Genomic DNA, 24,912 nt, shown 5'->3' with positions numbered 1-24,912 from the left:
CGATATCACGTGGCCAAGAATGCCACTGAATCCAACCAAAACTCATATTTTGAGAACTTAGCATATAACTTCTTCTCTCTCAGAGTTTGAAGCACAGTTCCCAGGTGCTGCTCGTGGATCTTCCCTACTCTGGGAATACACCAGAATATCATCAATAAAGACAATGATGAACGAGTCGAGATATGGCCGGAACACACTGTGCATCAAATGCATAAAAGTTGTTGGGGCATTGGTCAGCCCAAATGACATAACAAGGAACTCGTAATGGCCATACCGAGTCCTGAAAGCAGTCTTCGGGATATTTGGTTCCCGAATCTTCAACTGATGGTAACCTGAGCGCAAATCAATCTTAGAAAACACCCGTGCGCCCTGAAGCTGGTCAAACAGATCATCAATACGATGCAAAGGATAATGGTTCTTAACTGTAACTTTGTTCAACTGGCGATAATCAATACACATACGCATAGAACCATCCTTTTTCTTTACAAACAAGACAGGAACACCCCAAGGCGATACACTGGGCAGAATAAAACCCTTATCAAGCAATTCTTGTAACTGATCCTTCAACTCAGGAGGAGCCATACCGATATGGGCTAATAGAAATGGGCTGAGCGCTCGGCAGCAGATCAATGCCAAAATCAATATCTCTATCAGGCGGCATGACTGGAAGATCAGCTGGAAACACATCGGGAAAATCTCGTACTACTGGAACTGAATCAGCTGAAAGAGTATCAATATTGACGTCTCTCACATAAGCTAAGTATGCAGCACACCCCTTCTCAACCATACGTTGAGCTTTAAGAAAAGAAATAACTCTATTGGGAGTGTAATCTAAGGCACCCCTCCACTCAACATGCGGTACACCTGGCATAGCTAGCGTCACAGTTTTGGCGTGACAATCAAGAATAGCATAATGGGGCGACAACCAGTCCATGCCTAAGATAATATCAAAATCAACCATGTTGAGTAATAATAGATTGGCTCTGGTCTCAAAACCACTAAGAGAAACCAAACACGACCGATAAACGCAGTTCACAACAAGAGAATCTCCTATAGGAGTAGAAACATAAATAGGGGAACTCAAAGAATCCCGAGATACACCCAAATGTGGAGCAAAATAAGAAGATACATAAGAATAAGTAGATCCTGGATCAAATAGAACCGATGTATTTCTGTGGCAAACCAGTATAATACCTGTGATGATAGAATCTGAGGCAACAACCTCGGTACGGGCAACAAGGGCATAGTATCTGGCCTGGCCTCCCCCTCTAGGGCGACCACTAACTCCCCAACCTCCACCTCTAGCTGGCTGAGCAGGTGGGGTAGCAACTGGAGTTGTAACCATAGCCTGAGAACTCTACGGGGCACGCTGTGGCTGAGAAATCTATGGAGGTGCACCCCTCCCAAGTCTAGGGCAATCCCTCACCATATGGCGTGTGTCACCACACTCAAAACAAGCCCTGGGAGGACGTAGTGGCTATGACTGGCTAGGGCCAGGTCTGCTAGACTGACCTCTAAAAGCACCCCGCGCAGGAGGCACCCTAGAAATCGGAGGTGCATAATATGGCTCCTGAGATCGGGGAGGAGCTGGAGTATTACTGGCTGCTAGAAGAGCTGAATGAATGGGGACACTCATATATCCCCTATCGTGACGACCTGAAGCTGGGGTACGGGCACCAGAATAATGGCCCGACTCACGAGACCTCTTGGCCTCCCTCTCCTCTCTCTCCCTAGCATGCATACACTCAATCCTCCTAGCAATGATCACCACCTGTAGATAAGAAATGTCCATCTCCAACTCACGAGCCATGCTAGTTCTGATGGGAGGAATAAGCCTCTCAATAAACAGGCGAACCCTCTCACGGACAGTAACAACCAAGGCTGGTGCATGCCTAGCTAATCTGGTGTAACGGATAGCATACTCTGAAATAGTCATAGCACCCTGGCGCAAATGCTCAAACTCTGCGCGCCATGCGTCCTTGAGGCTCTGAGGAACGAACTCTCTCAAGAACATATCTGAGAACTGGGTCCAAGTCAGTGAAGCAGCCTCGTCTGGACTGTCTAACTCATAGGTGCGCCACCACTCATAGGCGGCTCCTCGAAGCTGGAAAGTAGTGAAGGAAACCCCGCTCGACCCTGATATACCCATAGTGTGAAGGATACGGTGGCACTCCTCCGGAAATCCCAAGGCATCATCTGATGCTAGTCCACTAAATAACGGAGATCATACTTTTTGAACCTCTCAAGTCTCCGCTGCTCATCCTCTGAAGTAGCTGTCCCATCCTCGGGCTGAACTGGCACTACAGGCGGTGCTGGAATGATCTCTGGGACCTGCTCAACATGCACTCACTGCTTAGGAGTGTGAGCAGCGGGAGTCTGTGCTCCTCCCCCGGCCTGGCATGTGGCTGCAACAAGGGGAAGCAACCCTGCCTGAGCCATTGTGGTGTACATACTCATAAATTGTGCCAATGTCTCCTGAAGGGCAGGAGTAGTAGTGGCTGTAGGCGTGTAGGGTGCTTGAACTCCGGCTGGATCGGCTAGCGGTACCTCAGCGACAACTCGCGCAGGTGCTCTGGCTGCACCCCATGCGCGTCCACGGCCTCTGCCCCGGCCCCTGCCTCTGACGGCTGTAGGAGGGGGTGCGGGTGCCTGATCGTCCCGAGTAGCACGTGTCCTCACCATCTGTGAGAGAATAGAAGACAAAAGTTTAGAATTGATGTCAAAAATATTGCACGACAAGGAAATCAATGAAGTGAAGAATTTTCCTAAACAGTTACATAGCCTCTCATAGATAAGTACAGACGTCTCCATACCGATCAGCGAGACTCTAATAAACCGGCCTATGTTCCGTGACTCATATGAACCTAGAGCTCTGATACCAACTTGTCACGACCCCAGTTCGCCCTCCGTGAACATGTCGTGATGGCACCTAGTCCCTACAACTAGGTAAGCCTAACAATGCGGAATTTATACAACTTGCGGAAAACAAAACTAACTTGTAGAAGCAAACAACCGAAAACTTTACTGTCAAGAGAAAACTGTATATAAGTGCCACTTGGCATAATACAACTCATATCACGAAATCCAAAACAAACTCCCAAAACCCGGAAACTCACAGGAAACACAGGCTAATAGAAATGAAATATACTGCTCTAACTCCAGAATGTCTACACAACCAAAAGAAGGGAAAATCATATACTAAGGCTGGAATAAGAGAGAGACTCCTGGTCTGCGGACATGACAGATATACCTCAAAGTCTCTGCTAGATGTCTCCGCCGCGAGGATAGTACGTACCTGGAGCTGCACATGAAAAACATGCGCAGACGAGGCATGAGTACACCACATCGGTACTCAGTAAGTGCCAAGCCTAACCTCGGTTGGGTAGTGACGAGGAAGGTCAGGGCCCTACTGAGATAAATATAATAAATGAAAAGATAAAGGGAAATAGTATAGATAAAGTCTACAACGAGAATCGAAACAAGATAAATAAGGAATGCAGTAATAGAAAGGAGAGACAAACAATACAAGGTAAATACTACTCACAACATGCATAATAATTGGGGATCTCTTGATATCCCGAGGATCTCTTGGTATCCTTCATAATAATTCGGGGATCTCTTGGTATCCTGAGGATCTCTTGGTATCCTCCATAATAATTCGGGGATCTCCTGGTATCCCGAGGATCTCTTGGTATCCTCAATAATGATTCGGGGATCTCTTGGTATCCTCAATAATAATTGGGGGATCTCTTGGTAACCTGAGGATCTCTTGGTATCCTCCATAATAATTCGGGGATCTCTTGGTATCCTCCATAATAATTCAGGGATCTCCTGGTATCCCGAGGATCTCTTGGTACCCTTAATAATGATTCGGGGATCTCTTGGTATCCTCAATAATAATTCGGGGATCTCCTGGTATCCCGAGGATCTCCTGGTATCCCGAGGATCTCTTGGTATCCTCAATAATGATTCGGGGATCTCTTGGTATCCTCAATAATAATTTGGGGATCTCTTGGTATCCCGAGGATCTCTTGGTATCCTCGATAATTATATACACATGTGCCAAGGGTCTCTTAGTATCCCGCACTACCAATCCAGAACATGAAACGTGCAGGGGATCTTCCGGGATGCCGTCCCGTAGTCCCAAATTTAAAACAAACAATAACAGCTCAAAATATCAAATAAATTCCAAACTCATAACGAATACTAGTAAAATTCTAGCCTAACATGCTTCCTAGATTACAAACATGGCAGTTTAAGCAAATAGGCAAGTAAGTCAACTAAACATGCTCTTCAAACTAACACATGCTAATTTGCCATTAGAGTAAAACAAGTAAGCAAGAAAATTCAATTTAAATACTCCAAATAAAAAACGGATTTTCAACAATTAGCTCAAGTACGCACTCGTCACCTCACGTACAAGGCATTTAATTACCAAATATCAAATCCTAAGGGACAAAGTCCCTCACACAAGGTTAGACAAGCTACTTACCTCGAACAAGTGCAAGTCAACCAGAAACCACGCTTTTGCCACGAGTATCCGACTCCAAATGGCTCAAATATATTCAATTAAATTGCATATTATAAATAATAATTCAAGTAATTGATTCTACAATTAAATTCTAAGCTAATACGCGAAATTATGTAAAATGACCAAAATGCCCCTCGGGCCCACATCTCGGAGTCGGGTAAAATTTATATTTCCAGAACCTTCGTACTCTCACGAGTCTAACCATATAAAAATATCTCAAATCGGACCACAAATAGCCCCTCAAATCTCGAATTTAGAATTCAAAACTCAAGCCCTAATTTCTTACAATTTGGCTAAATTCTCAAGGATTTCAAGGATGATTCTACAATATAATCATGTTTTTAACTCATAAAACTCACCTCCAATCAATCCCAGTCGAAACTCGCTTCAAATGCTCCCAAGTAGCTCTCAAAATGCTCAAAAATGGTGGAAAATGGGTTTGGGTTCGCGGATGAACTGTTTTTTAACATTCTGCCCGGGCACTGTAGCTAACCCTATGCGATCGCATTAGAGATCCTGCAATCGCATAGAACAAAATTTCCAGGCCTCAAAATTACCCTATGCGATCGCAACTGGACCTCTGCGATCGCAATGCACCATCCAACAACACCGTGCGATCGCAACACCTGCTATGCGATCGCATAGCACAACCAAACAGCCCCCAAAAATCCTTCTATGGATCGCAGCCCTTGCTATGCGATCGCATAGAGCAAAATTGCTCTGCACTGACTGATGCATTTCTGCAGCATTTTCCAACTTCAAAAATTCCCGTTAGCCATCCGAAATTACCTCGAGGCCCCCGAGACCTCAACCAAAAATACCAACACCTCCTAAAACATCATAAAAACTTGTTCCAACCATCAAAACGCCTTAAACAATGCCAAAACCATCAATTTATATCGAATTCAAGCCTAAGTTCTTCTAAAACTTCCAAAACACACATTCGATCAAAAACCCAACCAAAATACGTGTGAATGACCTGAAATTTTGCACACATATCCCAAATCACCTAACGAAGCTACAGCAACTCTCGGAATTCCGTTCCCACCCTCGGATCAAAATCTCACCTATCAACCGGAAATCGCCAAAATACTAACTTCGCCAATTCAAGCCAAAATTAGCTACGGACTTCTAAAATTCATTCTGAACAAGCTCCCAACCTCCAAATCACCTAACGGAGCTAACAGAACCATCGGATTTCTATTTTGAGGTCGTCTTCACACTGTTCCAACTACGGACCATTTTCCAACACTTAAGCTCTCATTTAGGGACTAAGTGTCCCAAAACTCTCCAAAACTCAACACCGAACGTCCCGGCAAACCAAAATAGCGGAAATGAACTTAGGGGAAACAGTTAATAGGGGATCGGGGCGTAAATTTCAAAAACGACCGGCCGGGTCGTTACACATGTAATCCTATTACTTTTAGAATATACTTATTAAAAAGTTCCTACTACAAATTTAATTTAAAAGCGTATTACATTGTCCTATTATTAATTTAATTTGACAATATATATTGCCCAAATCCATTTAGAAAAAGATATACATTTACTTTTAGTATATATTTCTTAAAAATTTCTGTTACTAATTTAATTTGAAGACGTATTATAATGTCCTATTATTAATTTAATTTGAGAATGTATTATATTGTCCAAATTCATTTAGAAAAAAAGAGAGCATATATTATTATAAAGTATAAATACAATATTAATATACCAAAATAGCCCTAAAATATTAAACGGAAGAACTCATAGGGAAAGGGCATAACAACAATAACTTATTTTTTTGGACTATAATACGTTCTATGCTAATTTTTAATATTTAAGATTTTAAAATTAACAAAATTTGTCTATTAAATTCTTATTAAAAATGTGTAGGAAGGTTTAATAAAATCAATTTCATTAGAATCTTCCGCATTGGCAATACATTACCACTCCATAATGTCCAATAGTAAAAACAAAAGTAGTAATATTAAATGGACTGCATAAAGAGTTGAAATTGAGAAAAAAAATACACCCCACAATAATATATTTTTATATTATATTTGAATTGTTTTCCTACTCAAATAATATTTTTTATCAATTTTTCGTGTAATATTAAAAACTACCTAATTATTAAACAACAACTAAAAAGATATTTAAGAATACAAATGTGCGAGAAAGGAAAAAAATGGTAGGTAAGAGTCAATACCACTAATAATTCTACAGACATAAAGATCTTAAAGTAAAATGTCATATCAATCTTTTACTCTTTGAAAATAAAATTTATGATGGATAAATTTATAATTAAGATTAAATATTCAAACAAGAGATGAACTAATATTAAGATCCGAATCAACATAGAATAAATCATTTTTATATAGAACACAAATACGCCGAATAACTTATGTAATAGCACACAAATAGTAATAGCACACAAATAGTATATAGAAGTTTTGATAATAACGTCACACATGCAAAAATTATGATACTGCTCAATGTGCTTCTAAGTATATCCTTATTCCTGAATTCAACTTTCGTCTCCCGAAATAAAGGAATATCCTTTTAAATTTGTGTGAAAATAATTTTTAGTATGTTTATATTTTACAAATATAATAAATAAAGTACAAAGACAACAACCTAAATATTGGACTATATTTACCGCAATATGTTTTCTTGCACGAACAACTGTATGTTGCACTTTCAAGAGGAATATCAAGATCGACAACAAGATTTCTAGTTAAGGCAGAGCAACCAAAGCATTAGGAAGAAACATACACAAAAAAATATTATCGACAAAGAAATGTTCTTTAAGATACCATCACATTAAATACTTTTAGATTATAATACATAATTATCTAACTAACACGACAAAGTTGATCATTTGTGTAAGTTTTTGATGATGTCCTTTTATTTTAAGTTCAAGTATTATGCTAATGTAATAATATTTTTCGGCATTTAGATGATTGTTGTCTTATAATACATAAATTTTCTCTTATTAATTAAATTTTATTTTTCCTTCATATAAATAAATGTTTAAATCATCATGTGCCGTTATTAACGTGCAACGCACGTTCATAGATACTAGTATATTCTATAAGAAAGAATGGTGAGTAGAAAAGCTAAAAAAACCAATTGGCTAATAAAGAACAGAGAATTCCATGAAAAATCAATTACTCCCTCCGTTGTAGTTTGCGTTTTGAAAAAATTCCTCTTCCTATATTTAGTAACTTCTTAACTCCAATTTTCTACATGACATATTTAAGACTACAAAATTCAAAGATATTTGATATATTACACACATATTTAGTTTAAGATCATAAAAATTTAAAAATCTTAAATTTTGTTAAATTTCTTCTTTGGAAAACCTAATCGAAGCAATTGTAATTAAACTAGAAATGAAAATACTCAAGTATGTGTCCTGAGTAGATGTACATGACTTTAATTTGACCAAAAATTACAAAAGATGAAATAGAAGTATCTAACTAGAAGCATCTCCTAAGAATAACTTATGTAACAACACACAAATAGTATATTTTAAATCCATCATATGAGTAAAATTCTTATTCAAGTTAAAAAACATCTTAGGGTACATAAATTTATTCGATAAAAAGAGTGTTTGAACACAAAGTAAAAAAGTTAATATATTATTAAGAATCAAAATGCTATACAAGTGTCTGAGGAAGCACAATCAAAGCTAAATCATCAACAAGAATAACCTTTCAAGACTATATTATAAAGAGTCAAATCTGTTATAACGGGATTATTCTTTGTAGATGCCTCTGGAGGAATCGAAATAATATTTCTATTTCACGCATTACTTGCAAATATCATATGAAGAGACATGACATTGTTAGAAATAATAGCAAGTGGTGTACCAACAACGATTTTATTGTGAGGTCATCTACTTTAGATTTGAAAGGATATTCCTTTAATTCGGGAGACGAACCTATTGTTGTATGTGAAAGTAGACAAAACAAAAGATGATGTAAATATGATGTAAGCGCTTACATCGACATTCTTGTGATGTAAGCGCTTACCTCAGCATTCTTATGATGTAAGCGCTTACATCGGCATTCTTATGATGTAAGCGCTTACCTCGGCAGGGCATTCAAATGCCTATAAATAGAGGTTTGCATTTTCATTTGTAGAACATCCCAAAACTTCTTCTTTCTCTCTTCAATTAATAAAGAGCTATTCTTTGTGTGGCCGTGGAGTAGGCAAAAATTGCCGAACCACGTAAATCTTGTCTTGTCTTGTCTTGTGCAATTTATCGTTTCTCTCCTAAATATCTTTTTCCTTCTATTATCTTGACACGCTTCCTCTACAACTGGTATCAGAGCACATACAGTGTAATTCTGGTAGAAAAGTACAGTATTGGTGCAGGTACTATTCACAAGAATAGTGTGACACTATTGATCATCGTTACTATTCACATGCACTATTCACATAAATTGTTTTTGTGAAAAATGGCATCGGAAGAAGGGAAGATTAAGATTGACAAGTTCAATGGCAAAAATTTTGGATTCTGGAAAATGCAAATAGAGGACTATTTGTACAAGAAAAAATTACACTTACCTCTGGCCGAGGTGAAACCGGAGACTATGTCCAAAGCGGATTGGGATCTATTAGATCGCCAAGCTATTGGTGTGACTCGTTTGACGCTAACATGAAATGTGGTGTTTAACATCATTAACGAGAAGACCACTGCATGCCTGATGAAGGCGTTATCAAATATGTACGAGAAGCCATCTGCTTCAAATAAAGTCTATTTGATGCGTCGATTGTTCAACTTAAAAATGACAGAAGGTGGATCAGTCACAGAACATATCAATGAGTTTAATACAATATTAACTCAGTTGAGTTCTGTTAGTATAACAATTGATGACGAAATCAGGGCATTGATTCTACTATCATCTCTACCGAAGAGTTGGTCTGCAACAGTAACTGCAGTTAGCAGTTCATCAGGAAGTACCAAACTCAAATTGAGTGATATTAGAGACTTGGTTCTAAGCGAAGATATTCGCCGAAGAGGATCAAGTGATTCCCCAGGATCTGCTTTTAATACCGAAAGCAGGGGGAGAATCAACCAAAGAGGACAGAGTTATGATCGTGGCAGATCAAAGTCAAGGAGAAGAGGACAATCCAAAAATCGCAAGGACATTACTTGTTGTAATTGCGATAAAAAAGGTCACTACAATAGTCAATGTAGAGAACCAAAAAAGAAGAAGGAAGAAAATTCAGCAAATGTAATTGCTGAACAAGTTAGTGATGCACTAATTTGTTGTGCAGACACTCCAGTCGAATCTTGGATTTTGGACTCAAGTGCATCCTTTCACTCTACATCATGCAAAGAATTATTGCATAATTATATTGCTGGAAAATTTGGGAAAGTTTATATAGCAGACGGCGAACCTCTCGACATTGCCGGAAAAGGTGAAGTTCATATAAAGACTTCACAAGGCACGCTATGAAAATTGCAAAATGTACGACTTGTTCCTGGCCTCAAGAAAAATCTGATACCTATGGGTCAGATTGACGATGAAGGATATACAACAACATTCGGCAACGGATCGTGGAAGATAACCAAAGGGAATTTGGTTGTGGCACGAGGCTTCAAAAGGGGAACATTGTATGCAACTGCAATAGAAAGAGATACTATAGCAACAGTTGATCATGGTCGTGATACAACATTGTGGCACCGGAGGCTCGAGAATATGAGTGAGAAGGGAATGAAGCTTTTGGCATCCAAAAAGAAGTTGTCAAACCTAAAACATGTTGAATTAGGTTTGTGCGAAGATTGCATTTACGGGAAACAAAAGAGAGTTAGTTTCTCAAAGGTGGGAAGGACGCCAAAGAAAGAGAAGCTGGAACTAGTGCATACAGATGTGTGGGACCATCTCCTGTAACTTCTCTAGGAGGCTCATGCTATTATGTCACCTTCATTGATGATTCCACAAGAAATTTATGGGTTTATTTTCTGAAAAATAAATCTGATGTGTTTGTTACTTTAAAAGATGGAAAGCTGAAGTTCAAAATCAGATAAGTCTAAAGTTAAAATGTCTAAAGTCTGACAATGGAGGAGAGTATGATAGCCAAGAGTTCAAAGCATTTCGCTCGGAGAATGGGATCAGAATGATCAAGACAGTTCCTGGAACACCGGAACAAAATGGTGTTGCTGAGAGGATGAACAGAACCCTGAATGAACGAGCTAAAAGTATGAGAATACATTCTAGATTGCCGAAGTATTTTTGGGCTAAGGCTGTTAACACGACAGCTTACCTCATAAATAGGGGACCCTCTGTACCGCTGAATTTTGAAATTCCTGAGGAGGTATGGACAGGAGAGGAGGTAACTCTCTCACATCTAGAAATTTTTGGTTGTGTTGCTTATGTGCATGTAAACTCTAATGATAGAGATAAGCTTGATCCTAAAGCAAAGAAATGTTTCTTTATTGGCTATGGTGATGATAATTTTGGTTATCGGTTTTGGGATGATGAGAATAGAAAGATCCTAAGACACAGGAATGTCACATTTAATGAAAATATGATGTACAAGGACAAGCTTGAAGTAGAACCAACCAACACCAGCAAACAGACAATGGCCGAAACAGTTGAGTTAGAAGAAATCTCAAAAAATGAAGTGGCTAGAGGGATTACAACTGATTCTGAAATTGAAGATGAAGAACCAGAAGCTGAATTTGAAGAAGAACTAGAAGCCAAACCTGAATCAGAACTAGAACCGGAACCAGAGATAGAATCAAATGCAGAACCAAATCTGGAATCAGGACCTGAATCAAATTCGGATTCTATTACTCATGAACCTACATTGAGGAGATCTAAAAGAGTCACGAATGCTCCAGATAGGTTAACTCTCTCTCTCTTCACTATTTACTTCTTACTGATACTGGAGAACCAGAGCATTTTGTTGAAGCAATGCAGGTGATAGACTCTGATAAGTGGAAGCTAGCCATGAAAGAAGAGATGAATTCTCTTCAAAAGAATAAAACATGGATACTTACGGAGTTACCAAAAGGAAAGAAGGAATTGCAGAACAAGTGGGTGTATAGAGTCAAGGAAGAGAATGATATTAAGAAGAGATACAAAGCACGATTAGTAGTAAAAGGCTTTCAGCAGAAGGAAGGAATTGACTACACCGAGATCTTCTCTCCTGTACTCAAATTAACTACTATCAGGTTGGTGCTAAGTATCGTAGCTGCAGAAAATTTGCATTTGGAGCAGCTAGATGTTAAAACTGCTTTCTTGCATGATGACCTTGAAGAAGACATCTACATGAAGCAACCTGAATGTTTTCAAGTTTCTGGTAAAGAAAACCATGTGTGTAAGTTGAAGAAGAGTTTGTATGGTTTTAAACAAGCTCCCCGACAATGGTACAAGAAATTTGATGAATTCATGCATAAAAATGGTTTCACACGATGTGAGATGGACCATTGTTGTTATATCAAAAATCTTGATGAATCCTACATCATTTTATTGTTGTACATTGATGATATGCTAATTGCAGGATCTAGCATAAATGAGATCAACTTGGTTAAGCAACAACTGGCGGAGGAGTTTGAAATGAAAGACTTAGGACTAGCTAAGCAAATGCTTGGGATGAGGATTAGCAGAAACAGGTCGGAAGGAACCTTAAAGTTGTCTCAAGAAAAGTACATACAGAAGGTACTATGCAGGTTCAGTCTTCATGATGCAAAGACCAGAAGCACTCCAATTGGAAGCCATCTAAATCTGTCAAAGGACCAATCACCTAAGACAGATGAAGAAAGGAAGTACATGTCCAAAGTTCTGTATGCTTTAGCAGTAGGAAGTTTGATGTATGTTATGGTTTGCACTAGACCTGACATAGCCCATGCAGTTGGAGTTGTCAGTAGATACATGTCAGATCCAGGAAAGGAGCATTGGGAAGGTGTAAAATGGATATTGCGATATCTCAAAGGCACCTCAGGTATGGCACTTTGTTTTAAAAAGAGCAATATTATCTTACAAGGTTTTGCTGATGCAAATTTAGACGGCGATCTGGATAGTCGAAAAAGTACCACGGGCTACGTGTTCATCTTGGGTGGTACTGTTGTTAGTTGGATGTCCAGACTTCAGAAAAGTGTTGCTCTATCTACCACTGAAGCAGAGTACATGGCAATCTCAGAAGCTGGAAAAGAGATGATTTGGCTCAAGAATTTTCTTAAAGAGCTAGGTAAAGAGCAGGACAATTGTGAGCTTTTCAGTGATAGCCAGAGTGCAATTCATCTTGCCAAGAATCCAGTGTTTCATGCAAGATCGAAGCATATCCAGTTGAGGTATCATCATATCCGAGAGTTGATAAATGAAGGAACTTTTTCCCTACAAAAGATACCAGGATCAAAGAACCCGTCAGACATGTTGACCAAAGTTATCGGTGTTGACAAACTGAGGCTGTGCACTGCCTCAGTTATCCTTCAAGACTGATAGAGTGAAGGCGCCACCAGAGAATAGCAAATCTTTCTTTATTTTCTTTCTTGATGTAACATAGGTTTGAGGGGGAGATTGATAGGACCAAACCTATTGTTGTATGTGAAAGTAGACAAAACAAAAGAAAGAAAAATCAAAAAGAGATGAAAATATGATGTAAGCGCTTACATCGACATTCTTGTGATGTAAGCGCTTACCTCAGCATTCTTATGATGTAAGCGCTTACATCGGCATTCTTATGATGTAAGCGCTTACCTCGGCAGGACATTCAAATGTCTATAAATAGGGGTCTACATTTTCATTTGTAGAACATCCCAAAACTTCTTCTTTCTCTCTTCAATTAATAAAGAGCTATTCTTTATGTGGCCGTGGAGTAGACAAAAATTATCGAACCACGTAAATCTCGTCTTGTCTTGTGCAATTTATTGTTTCTCTCCTAAATATCCTTTTCCTTCTATTATCTTGACACGCTTCCTCTACATGGGATGAAGCACTTATGGCTAAGTGTCAAACGGAGTTCTAGAGATATATTGGACATTAATGAACCGCTTAGTAAAAAATTAATGATTTGGGAGGTAATAAATTATGTCAAGTAATACCAGTAATTCCAAAATCAACAAAAGCAGAGACTGTAAAATCTAGCTTGCCAAAGTTATACTTCTGGCCTCAAATGAAAAAGATTCAACTGGCAAGAAATATAAAGTAAGAACAGATCCAGTATTCAGTGTCTTCTTGCTTTGTGTCTGAAAAGAATAAGAGCATCCAATAAAATATGAACCATTCTAAACACTTGATTATCAATCCCAATGACAATAGTAGTGCATTTAATAAGAGAAATATTTCTATAATTAGATTAAAAAATAATTTGTGCAAACGCATGATGGAATTAAACAGATATCTTAGCTAGCAGAAATAAATATGTTGATCAACTAAATAAAAGGTTGATTGCAAAATTTTATAGTAAAAATAAAATATTTTTCTGTTTTTGGCTCAGCAGAAAATGATATAAATACTTAAATACTTTAATACCAAACAACCTTCTAACATACATGTTTATTGTCAAGTTTATTATTTCTTACGTACGTTAATGTCACTGTATATATTATAGACTAAGTTGATCTTCCATTGTATATAGGTTGATTTCGAAGAAAAATATGGTCGTCATGCTAATGAAAAACTTAAATACACCGAATAACTTATGTAATAGCACACAAATAGTATATAGAAGTTTTGATAATAACGTCACACATGCAAATTCGTGTGCTCGTCATGCTAATCATAATTTTTGCATGTGTGACGTTATTATCAAAACTTCTATAGACTATTTGTGTGCTATTACAAATTCGTGTGCCCGTCATGCTAATCATAATTTTTGCATGTGTGACGTTATTATCAAAACTTCTATATACTATTTGTGTGCTATTACATAAGTTATTCGGCGTATTTAAGTTTTTCATTAGCATGACGGGCATAGTTTTCTTCGAAATCAACCTATATACAATGGAAGATCAACTTAGTCTATAATATATACAGTGACATTAACGTACGTAAGAAATAATAAACTTGACAATAAATATGTATGGTAGAAGGTTGTTTGGTATTAAAGTATTTAAGTATTCTTCTTGGTAGTAATTATGTGTATCATTTTCTGCTGAGCCAAAAACAGAAAAATATTTTATTTTTACTATAAAATTTTGCAATCAACCTTTTATTTAGTTGATCAACATATTTATTTCTGCTAGCTAAGATATCTGTTTAATTCCATCATGCGTTTGCACAAATTATTTTTTAATCTAATTATAGAAATATTTCTCTTATTAAATGCACTAGTATTGTCATTGGGATTGATAATCAAGTGTTCATAAAGAACCAAATCATCTTTTATTGGATGCTCTTATTCTTTTCCTACACAAAGCAAGAAGACACTGAATACTGGATCTATTCTTACTTTATATTTCTTGTCAGTTGAATCTTTTCCATTTGAGGCCAGAAGTATAACTTTGACAAGCTAGATTTTACAGTCTCTGCTTTTGTCGATTTTGGAATTACTAGTATTACTTGACATAATTTACCTTCCAAATCATTAATTTTTTACTAAGTGGTTCATTAATGTCCAATATATCTCTAGAACTCCATTTGACACTTAGCCATAAGTGCTTAATCCCATGTAGAGGAAGCGTGTCAAGATAATAGAAGGAAAAGGATATTTAGGAGAGAAACAATAAATTGCATAAGACAAGACAAGACAAGATTTACGTGGTTCGGCAATTTTTGCCTACTCCACGGCCACACAAAGAATAGCTCTTTATTAATTGAAGAGAGAAAGAAGAAGTTTTGGGATGTTCTACAAATGAAAATGTAGACCCCTATTTATAGACATTTGAATGCCCTGCCGAGGTAAGCGCTTACATCATAAAATGCCGATGTAAGTGCTTACATCGTAAGAATGCTGAGGTAAGCGCTTACATCACAAGAATGTCGATGTAAACGCTTACATCATATTTTCATCTCTTTTTGATTTTTCTTTCTTTTGTTTTGTCTACTTTCACATACAATAATAGGTTTGGTCCTATCAATCTCCCCCTCAAACCTATGTTACATCAAGAAAGAAAATAAAGAAAGATTTGCTATTCTTTGGTGGCGCCTTCACTCTATCAGTCTTGAAGGCTAACTGAGGCAGTGCACAACCTCATTTTGTCAACACCGACAACTTTTGTCAACATGTCTGACGGGTTCTTTGATCCCGGTATCTTCTGTAGGGAAAAAGTTCCTTCATTTATCAACTCTCGTATATGATGATACCTCAACTGGATATGCTTCGATCTTGCATGAAACACTGGATTCTTGGCAAGATGAACTGCACTCTGGCTATCGCTGAAAAGCTCACAATTGTCCTGCTCTTTACCTAGCTTTTTAAGAAAATTCTTGAGCCAAATCATCTCTTTTCCAGCTTCTTAGATTGCCATGTACTTTGCTTTAGTGGTAGATAGAGAAACACTTTTCTGAAGTCTGGACATCCAACTAACAGCAGTACCACCCAAGGTGAACACGTAGCCCGTGGTACTTTTTCGACTATCCAGATCGCCGCCTAAATTTGCATCAGCAAAACCTTCTAAGATAATATTGCTCTTTTTAAAAACAAAGTGCCATACCTGAGGTGCCTTTGAGATATCGCAATATCCATTTTACACCTTCCCAATTCTCCTTTCCTGGATCTGACATGTATCTACTGACAACTCCAAATGCATGGGCTATGTCAGGTCTAGTACAAACCATAGCATACATCAAACTTCCTACTGCTGAAGCATACGGAACTTTGGACATGTACTTCCTTTCTTTATCTGTCTTAGGTGATTGGTCCTTTGACAGATTTAGATGGCTTCCAAGTGGAGTGCTACTGGCCTTTGCATCATGAAGACTGAAACTGCTTAGTACCTTCTGTATGTACTTTTCTTGAGACAACTTTAAGGTTCCTTCCGACCTATTTCTACTAATCCTCATCCCAAGAATTTGCTTAGCTGGTCCTAAGTCTTTCATTTCAAACTCCTCCGCCAGTTGTTGTTTAACCAAGTTGATCTCATTTATGCTAGATCCTGCAATTAGCATATCATCAACGTACAACAATAAAATGATGTAGGATTCATCAAGATTTTTGATATAACAGCAATGGTTCATCTCACATCGTGTGAAACCATTTTTATGCACGAATCCATCAAATTTCTTGTACCATTGTCGGGGAGCTTGTTTCAAACCATACAAACTCTTCTTTAACTTATACACAAGGTTTTCTTTACCAGAAACTTGAAAACCTTCAGGTTGTTTCATGTAGATGTCTTCTTCAAGGTCACCATGCAAAAAAGCAGTTTTAACATCTAGCTGCTCCAAATGCAAATTTTCTGCAGCTACGATACTTAGCACCAACCTGATAGTAGTTAATTTGACTACAGGAGAGAAGATCTCGGTGTAGTCAATTCCTTCCTTCTGCTGAAAGCCTTTTACTACTAATCATGCTTTGTATCTCTTCTTAACATCATGCTCTTCCTTGACTTTGTACACCCACTTGTTCTGCAATGTCTTCTTTCCTTTTGGTAACTCCGTAAGTATCCATGTTTTATTCTTTTGAAGAGAATTCATCTCTTCTTTCATGACTAGCTTCCACTTATCAGAGTCTATCACCTGCATTGCTTCAACAAAATGCTCTGGTTCTCCAGCATCAGTAAGAAGTAAATAGTGAAGAGAGAGAGTTAACCTATCTGGAGCATTCATGACTCTTTTAGATCTCCTCAATGTAGGTTCATGAGTAACAGAACCCGAATTTGATTTAGGTCCTGATTCCAAATTTGGTTCTGCATTTGATTCTATCTCTGGTTCCGGTTCTGGTTCTGATTCAGGTTCGGATTCTAGTTCTTCTTCAAATTCGGCTTCTGGTTCTTCATCTTCAATTTCAGAATCAGTTGTAATCCCTCTAGCCACTTCATTTTTTGAGATTTCTTCTAACTCAACTGTTTCAGACATTGTCTGTTTGCTGGTGTTGGTTGGTTCTACTTCAAGCTTGTCCTTGTACATCATATTTTCATTAAATGTGACATTTCTGTGTCTTAGGATCTTTCTATTCTCATCATCCCAAAACCGATAACCAAAATTATCATCACCATAGCCAATAAAGAAACATTTCTTTGCTTTAGGATCAAGCTTATCTCTATCATTAGAGTTTACATGCACATAAGCAACACAACCAAAAATTTCCAGATGTGAGAGAGTTACCTCCTTTCCTGTCCATACCTCCTCAGGAATTTCAAAATTCAGCGGTATAGAGGGTCCCCTATTTATGAGGTAAGCTGCCGTGTTAACAGCCTTAGCCCAAAAATACTTCGGCAATCCAGAATTTATTCTCATACTTCTGGCTCGTTCATTTAGGGTTCTGTTCATCCTCTCAGCAACACCATTTTGTTCTGGTGTTCTAGGAACTGTCTTGATCATTCTGATCCCATTCTCTGAGCAAAATGCTTTGAACTCTTGGATATCATACTCTCCTTTATTGTCAGACTTTAAACATTTTAACTTTAGACTTGTCTGATTTTCAACTTCAGCTTTCCATCTTTTAAAGGTAACAAACACATCAAATTTATTTTTCAGAAAATAAACCCATACCTTTCTTGTGGAATAATCAATGAAGGTGACATAATAGCGTGAGCCTCCTAGAGAAGTTACAGGAGCTGGTCCCCACACATCTGTATGCACTAGTTCCAGCTTCTGTTTCTTTGGCGTCCTTCCCACCTTTGAGAAACTAACTCTCTTTTGTTTCCCGTAAATGTAATCTTCGCACAAACCTAATTCAACATGTTTTAGGTTTGACAACTTCTTTTTGGATGCCAAAAGCTTCATTCCCTTCTCACTCATATGCCCGAGCCTCCGGTGCCACAATGTTGTATCACGACCATGATCAACTGTTGCTATAGTATCTCTTTCTATTGCAGTTGCATACAGTTTTCCCCTTTTAAAGCCTCGTGCTACAACCAAATTCCCTTTGGTTATCTTCCACGATCCGTTGCCGAATGTTGTTGTATATCCTTCATCGTCAATCTGACCCATAGATATCAGATATTTCTTGAGGCCAGGAACATGTCGTACATTTTGCAATTTCCATAGCATGCCTTGTGAAGTCTTTATATGAACTTCACCTTTTCCGGCAATGTCGAGAGGTTCGCCGTCTGCTAGATAAACTTTCCCAAATTTTCCAACAATAATTCTTTGCATGATGTAGAGTGAAAGGATGCACTTGAGTCCAAAATCCAAGATTTGACTGGACTGTCTGCATAACAAATTAGTGCATCACCGACTTGTTCAGCAATTACATTTGCTGAATTTTCTTCCTTCTTCTTCTTTGGTTCTCTACATTGACTACTGTAGTGACCCTTTTTATCGCAATTCCAACAAGTAATGTCCTTGCGATTTTTGGATTGTCCTCTTCTCCTTGACTTTGATCTGCCACGATCGTAACTCTGTCCTCTTTGGTTGATTCTCCCCCTGCTTTTGATATTAAAAGCAGATCCTGGGGAATCACTTGATCCTCTTCGGCGAATATCTTTGCTTAGAACCAAGTCTCTAATATCACTCAATTTGAGTTTGGTACTTCCTGATGAACTGCTAACTGCAGTTACTGTTGCAGACCAACTCTCCAGTAGAGATGATAATAGAATCAATGCCCTGATTTCGTCATCAATTGTTATATTAACAGAACTCAACTGAGTTAATATTGTATTAAACTCATTGATATGTTCCGTGACCGATCCACCTTCTGTCATTTTTAAGTTGAACAATCGACACATCAAATAGACTTTATTTGAAGCAGATGACTTCTCGTACATATTTGATAACGCCTTCATCAGGCTTGCAGTGGTCTTCTCGTTAATGATGTTAAACGCCACATTTCGTGTTAGTGTCAAACGAATCATACCAAGAGCTTGGTGATCTAATAGATCCCAATCCGCTTTGGACATAGTCTTCGGTTTTACCTCGGTCAGAGGTAAGTGTAATTTTTTCTGGTACAAATAGTCCTCTATTTGCATTTTCCAGAATCCAAAATCTTTGCCATTGAACTTGTCAATCTTAACCTTCCCTTCTTCCAATGCCATTTTTCACAAAAACAATTTATGTGAATAGTGCTTGTGAATAGTAACGATGATCAATAGTGTCGCATTATTCTTGTGAATAGTACCTGCACCAATACTGTACTTTTCTATCAGAATTACACTGTCTGTGCTCTGATACCAGTTGTAGAAGAAGCGTGTCAAGATAATAGAAGGAAAAGGATATTTAGAAACAATAAATTGCACAAGACAAGATTTACGTGGTTCAGCAATTTTTTGCCTACTCCACGGCCACACAAAGAATAGCTCTTTATTAATTGAAGAGAGAAAGAATAAGTTTTGGGATGTTCTACAAATGAAAATATAGACCCCTATTTATAGGCATTTGAATGTCCTGCCGAGGTAAGCGATTACATCATAAGAATGTCGATGTAAGCGCTTACATCATAAGAATGTCGATGTAAGCGTTTACATCATAAGAATGCTGAGGTAAGCGCTTACATCACAGAATGTCGATGTAAGCGCTTACATCATATTTTCATCTCTTTTTGATTTTTCTTTCTTTTATTTTGTCTACTTTCACATACAACAATAGGTTTGATTTTATCAATACTCATCCTTAATCAAGTCATACTTGAACACTTTGTCTGCAACACCATAGAGCTTAGCCAACTTAATTGGAGTTGTAGGATCCACATGTGAGGCGCCGTTGATGGTGTATCGACGTTTTCCATCGACATCCCCGACCGTGCTCACCAACCTGATCGTACGCGTGATGTTGATTTGGCCATAGTGGTAACTTCCTTGTGGATTAGGCCTAGCTGCACTTGCTGTCAAATTCCGACGGAATGATCAGAATTGGTTTAGAGACCATTCCCATCCTTCTGGGGCCTTTGGCAATTCGGCGAAGCAGGACCTTTACCTGTTGAAATATAGTATAATTAAGTAATTAAAATTATGTTATTTTAGATGTGGTTGTCACACATTTTCAACATTGTATTAGAGCAGGTATACAACATCCTAAATTCACGCTTTCACTGTCATCCAAAAGCAAAAAATATTTTGACGTGTTAGACTCACGGAAAAGAATTGAGTGTACACCTAAATGGACATATTGAGACATAATATAATTAAGTATTGGCAATGTCACAACTAGAAAACTTTGGATTTCCAACCAACGTCCTTGTTAGAAAGTAGTGGGTAATTTGGGATTCCTCGTGGCTATCCATTGGAAAATATTTCGACGGATTTTCTAAAAAATTCCATGGAAAAATTCACGTGTTTTTAGTAGTGTGTGTTCTCTCTAACATTTTAAGCTTTTATATGAGATGATCAGACAATTCAACATTACCATTGGTATAACGGATGGTGGCAGTGGAAACATGGGGCTCCTTAGTAAAGCGCGACGAAGCCACGAGGAAATAGTCCTTGGGTTCTTGATCTGCCGTAACAACAACAACAACCCAGTGTAATCTCACAAGTGGGGTCTGGGGAGGGTAATATGTACGCAGACCTTACCTCTACCCCGAGGGGCAGAGAGGCTGTTTCCAGGAGACCCTCGGCTCAAAGAGGCAACAAGAGACACTATATTAGTACTATCAATAGACTCATAATAAAACAACATAAAATACCATAAAATCCATAACATAACATAAATACCATAAAAACAAAGTAACAGCAATATAAGAGATATAGGAAATACGAAAATATGTAAGGTATTAATACACAGAAGATACAGCTCATCATCAGTAGTTGATCAATAGCATCCTAAGACTAATTCCTAACTGGCTAGTCTCACTCTAGCATGTAAAGAAGTAAAATGACAGTGAAAAATATTACTATAACATTTAGATATAATATGCTCAAACAATTAAGAAAATATCTTTCTGTGAGTAATATCTAAATCGAGTGGAGTTAGTTTGAGTATGAATGCATAGCATAATTATTTGAAAATGAGGTCCAGTTTAGAAAATAAAATGATAAAAATTATTTGAGTTTGAGATGAGATTGTTTTTTGAAAATATTACGTGAAGAATTAAAATGACAGTAAAAATATTATTACAATATTTAAAAATAATGTGATCAAGAAATTAAGAAATTTTTTTCTATGATTAAATAAATTTTAAAAATACAAAATAAATTTCTAATGTTGGTAATCTTAATGATGAAAATTAAAAATGAAATTTTATCTTATAGCTAAAAAAGAACAAAAATTTAACTGCATCTAATACAAAATTAATTATAATAGAACTCAATACATTCGGAACATGATAATCAAATAACTTATATATTAATATTTTATACTTATGATTAATATCTGAATCGAGTGCAGTTAGTTTGAGTTTAAATGCATAGCATAATTTTTAAAAAATATGGTTCAGTTTAGAAAATAAAATGATAAGAATTATTTGAGTTTGAGATGAATCTTTTTTTAAAAAAAAAACGGAAAAACATTGTCCCAAGTGAATATCCAATGATTCATACATGTTTTGAACTGTATGAGATCCTTCCATTTCTACCAATTTCATTGTATGGCCTTGGAATCTAACATTAATAGAATCCTTTATCCCAACATTGCAAAACCTATACCTATATGTCTCTCCTGAGACCATAGATAACATAGGCTCGTCCTTTCCATCTCCTTTGCCATTTTTACCGTTAATAATAATTCCTTCTGGCCTTCCTAGCGAACGTCCTTCATCTAAAATACTTCTCAATATTTTGTGACTTTTAGTATACCAATCACTAACAAAAACAGAGAATTCTTCCTCAGGGGAATCAAATGGGACGGGAATTAACAAGCGACTATGGATACTTATAGGACCATAGCCACCAGCCGCGCGATGTAACGCAGTGGTGGGGTAATAATAATAGATTCCAATTTGGTCCTTGACTTGGAAATGGTATGTGAAATTTTGTCCCGGGGGGATTGGACAATTTGTGCCTAAGGTGCTTTCTTGCCACGAGTTCTTCCTCTGTTGGATTCCGTTCCATGTGAGCAGGAATGGCTCGTCCAATTGGTTGAATACATTGACAACTATATTATTATTGGATGTGCAATTAATTTTAGGTCCGGGGAATTGACCGTTGATTAAAATGACTTGCTGAGGCACGCCAAGGGAGAAATAGTTCCATAAGTGACATTCCAATGGAAAAATAAGTATGGATCCTCTCCATGTACCTTCACCAAGCAAGAAAATAGCAAAAGAAGAACAAAATTTAGTTTATCCATGTTCTTCTTTTCTTGTAAATGTTCTCTCACTTTTTTCCTCGTTTGAGTCTAACATATAAAAACCATATAAAGTTTATATGTTGATGAGAGGAATTAAGGACAACCTAGGACAAGTACGTAGTTGACGTTTTATATTGGAAAAAAGACTGTTCTTTATATATGCGCTACGTTAGGTGACAAGAAAAAGACAGCCATCTAGTTTTCATGCGTAACCCGGAAGTACCGTTTGCTCTTGTTTGTTTTTTTTCAATTGCTCTTCTTGCGCTATGCCTTTCTTTATTGTTTATTTAAGAGCATAATATAATATTGGCTGGTCGGCCGAAATTAATTACATTTTCTAGCAAAAAAGTATATAAAATATGTATATTATATGTACATAATACACATATGCATAAAAATATATATTTGTCGGCTATTTTCTAGGAGTGACTAAAAATATAAATTTCTGCTTTTTTTTTTCTTAATCCTGGGGAGGATGCATATTGGAAGCTAAGGGTGAAGTCGGACATAGTTAATTTGATAAACTTCATATATGTGTTAAAGAAATCTATTAGATAAGTATAAATATTAAATTTTGAACCTTGATATCTCAAATGGTCATTGAGTTCCATGGCATTCCGATCCCACAAAAGTTCAAATCTTCATTACGCCTTTGATTACTGTCATACTAAAATTTAAAATTGAATTTTCCTTGCGTAAAAATAAAATCTATAATTACAAGGAAAAAAACAAAAGGTTGAATTTTGTACATTCAGAGCCTTGGTTATTTATCCGGGTTTTTGCAGAATGGAGGCTAATATGAGCACGATGATATGTTTAAATGAGAGCAATTATAATGTATGGAGAAGCATAACGAAAGCTTGTTGTTCGTGAAGAAGATGCATCTACCAGTTTTTGCAGCTCAAAAACCCGAGACTATATCTGATAAAGATTGAGATTTCGAGCACCAATAAGTATATGAATATATACGACAATGGGTTGAAGACAATGTTCGCAACCATATGGTGAATGAGACACATGCGAGATCGTTGTGGGAAAAGCTATAGATTCTTTATGCTTCAAAAACTAGTTGTTCCTACTAAAGCAATCGATGACCTTTAAATATAAGGAGGGAAGTCCTATCCTTGATCATATAAATAATTTTCAGGGCGTCCTTAATCAGCTGTCTAGAATGAGTGTTAATTTTGATGATGAGATACAATGACTTTGGCTTCTTAATACTCTGCCAGATTCTTGGGAAACTCTTCGTGTTTCTTTGACAAATTCATCTCCTGGTGGTAAGGTGACCATGGAATATGCCAAGAGTGGTGTGTTGGACGAGGAAGTAAGGAGAAAATCTCAGGGTTCATCCTCATGAGCAGATATCTTGATTACAGAAGACCGGGGGAGATAGAATAAGAGGTTCGAGGAATAGAGGTAAAAGCATAAGTAAGTCAAGGTCCAAATACCATAATATTACGTGCAATCACCGTGACAAGAAAGGTCATATCAAATGGTGTTGCCACAAGTTAAACCAAGACATTAGAGAAGGAAAAAAGTTGAAAGTAACGAAAATAATGTCGTTGCTATTGTTCGAGATGACCTTCTTTTTGCTTATGGTGAAAACGTCATCAATTTGGTATCCCATGAGACGAGCTGGATAATAGATTCTGGATCTACCTCATATGTCACACCAAAAAAAGATTTTTTCTCATCTTATACTCTTATTGATTCTGGAATGTTAAAAATGGGCAATGCCAGTGAAGTTAAGGTGTTTGGAATTGGCATAGTTTGTTTGAAAACTAATAATGGTTCAATGTTAGTTCTTCAAAATCAAATATGCTCTATGTCACACCTCCTTTTTCCGCGCCCGCGGGGCGCATGGGAGTTTTTTTTTTTCCAATTAAAGGACAATCGAAACGGGATTTATTTGTTTATTTCAGAGTCGCCACTTGGGAGATTTAGGGTGTCCCAAGTCACCAATTTTAATCCCGAATCGAGGAAAATAATGACTCTATATTACAGTCTGCGTACCAGAAATCTAGATAAGGAATTCTGTTAACCCGGGAGAAGGTGTTAGGCATTCCCGAGTTCCGTGGTTCTAGCACGGTCGCTCAACTGTTATATTTGGCTTATTTA

At 37.4% G+C, this 24,912-nt stretch overlaps 1 pseudogene; it reads right to left on the bottom strand.

Moving 5' to 3' along the window:
• Positions 1 to 21,871: 21,871 nt before the first annotated feature.
• Positions 21,872 to 22,906, bottom strand: LOC104236606 (L-ascorbate oxidase homolog; annotated as a pseudogene).
• Positions 22,907 to 24,912: the final 2,006 nt, after the last annotated feature.

The sequence above is a fragment of the Nicotiana sylvestris genome, chromosome 5, assembly GCF_000393655.2.
Source record: "Nicotiana sylvestris chromosome 5, ASM39365v2, whole genome shotgun sequence".
Taxonomy (NCBI): domain Eukaryota; kingdom Viridiplantae; phylum Streptophyta; class Magnoliopsida; order Solanales; family Solanaceae; genus Nicotiana; species Nicotiana sylvestris.
This window is presented reverse-complemented; position numbering and strand designations above follow the sequence as displayed.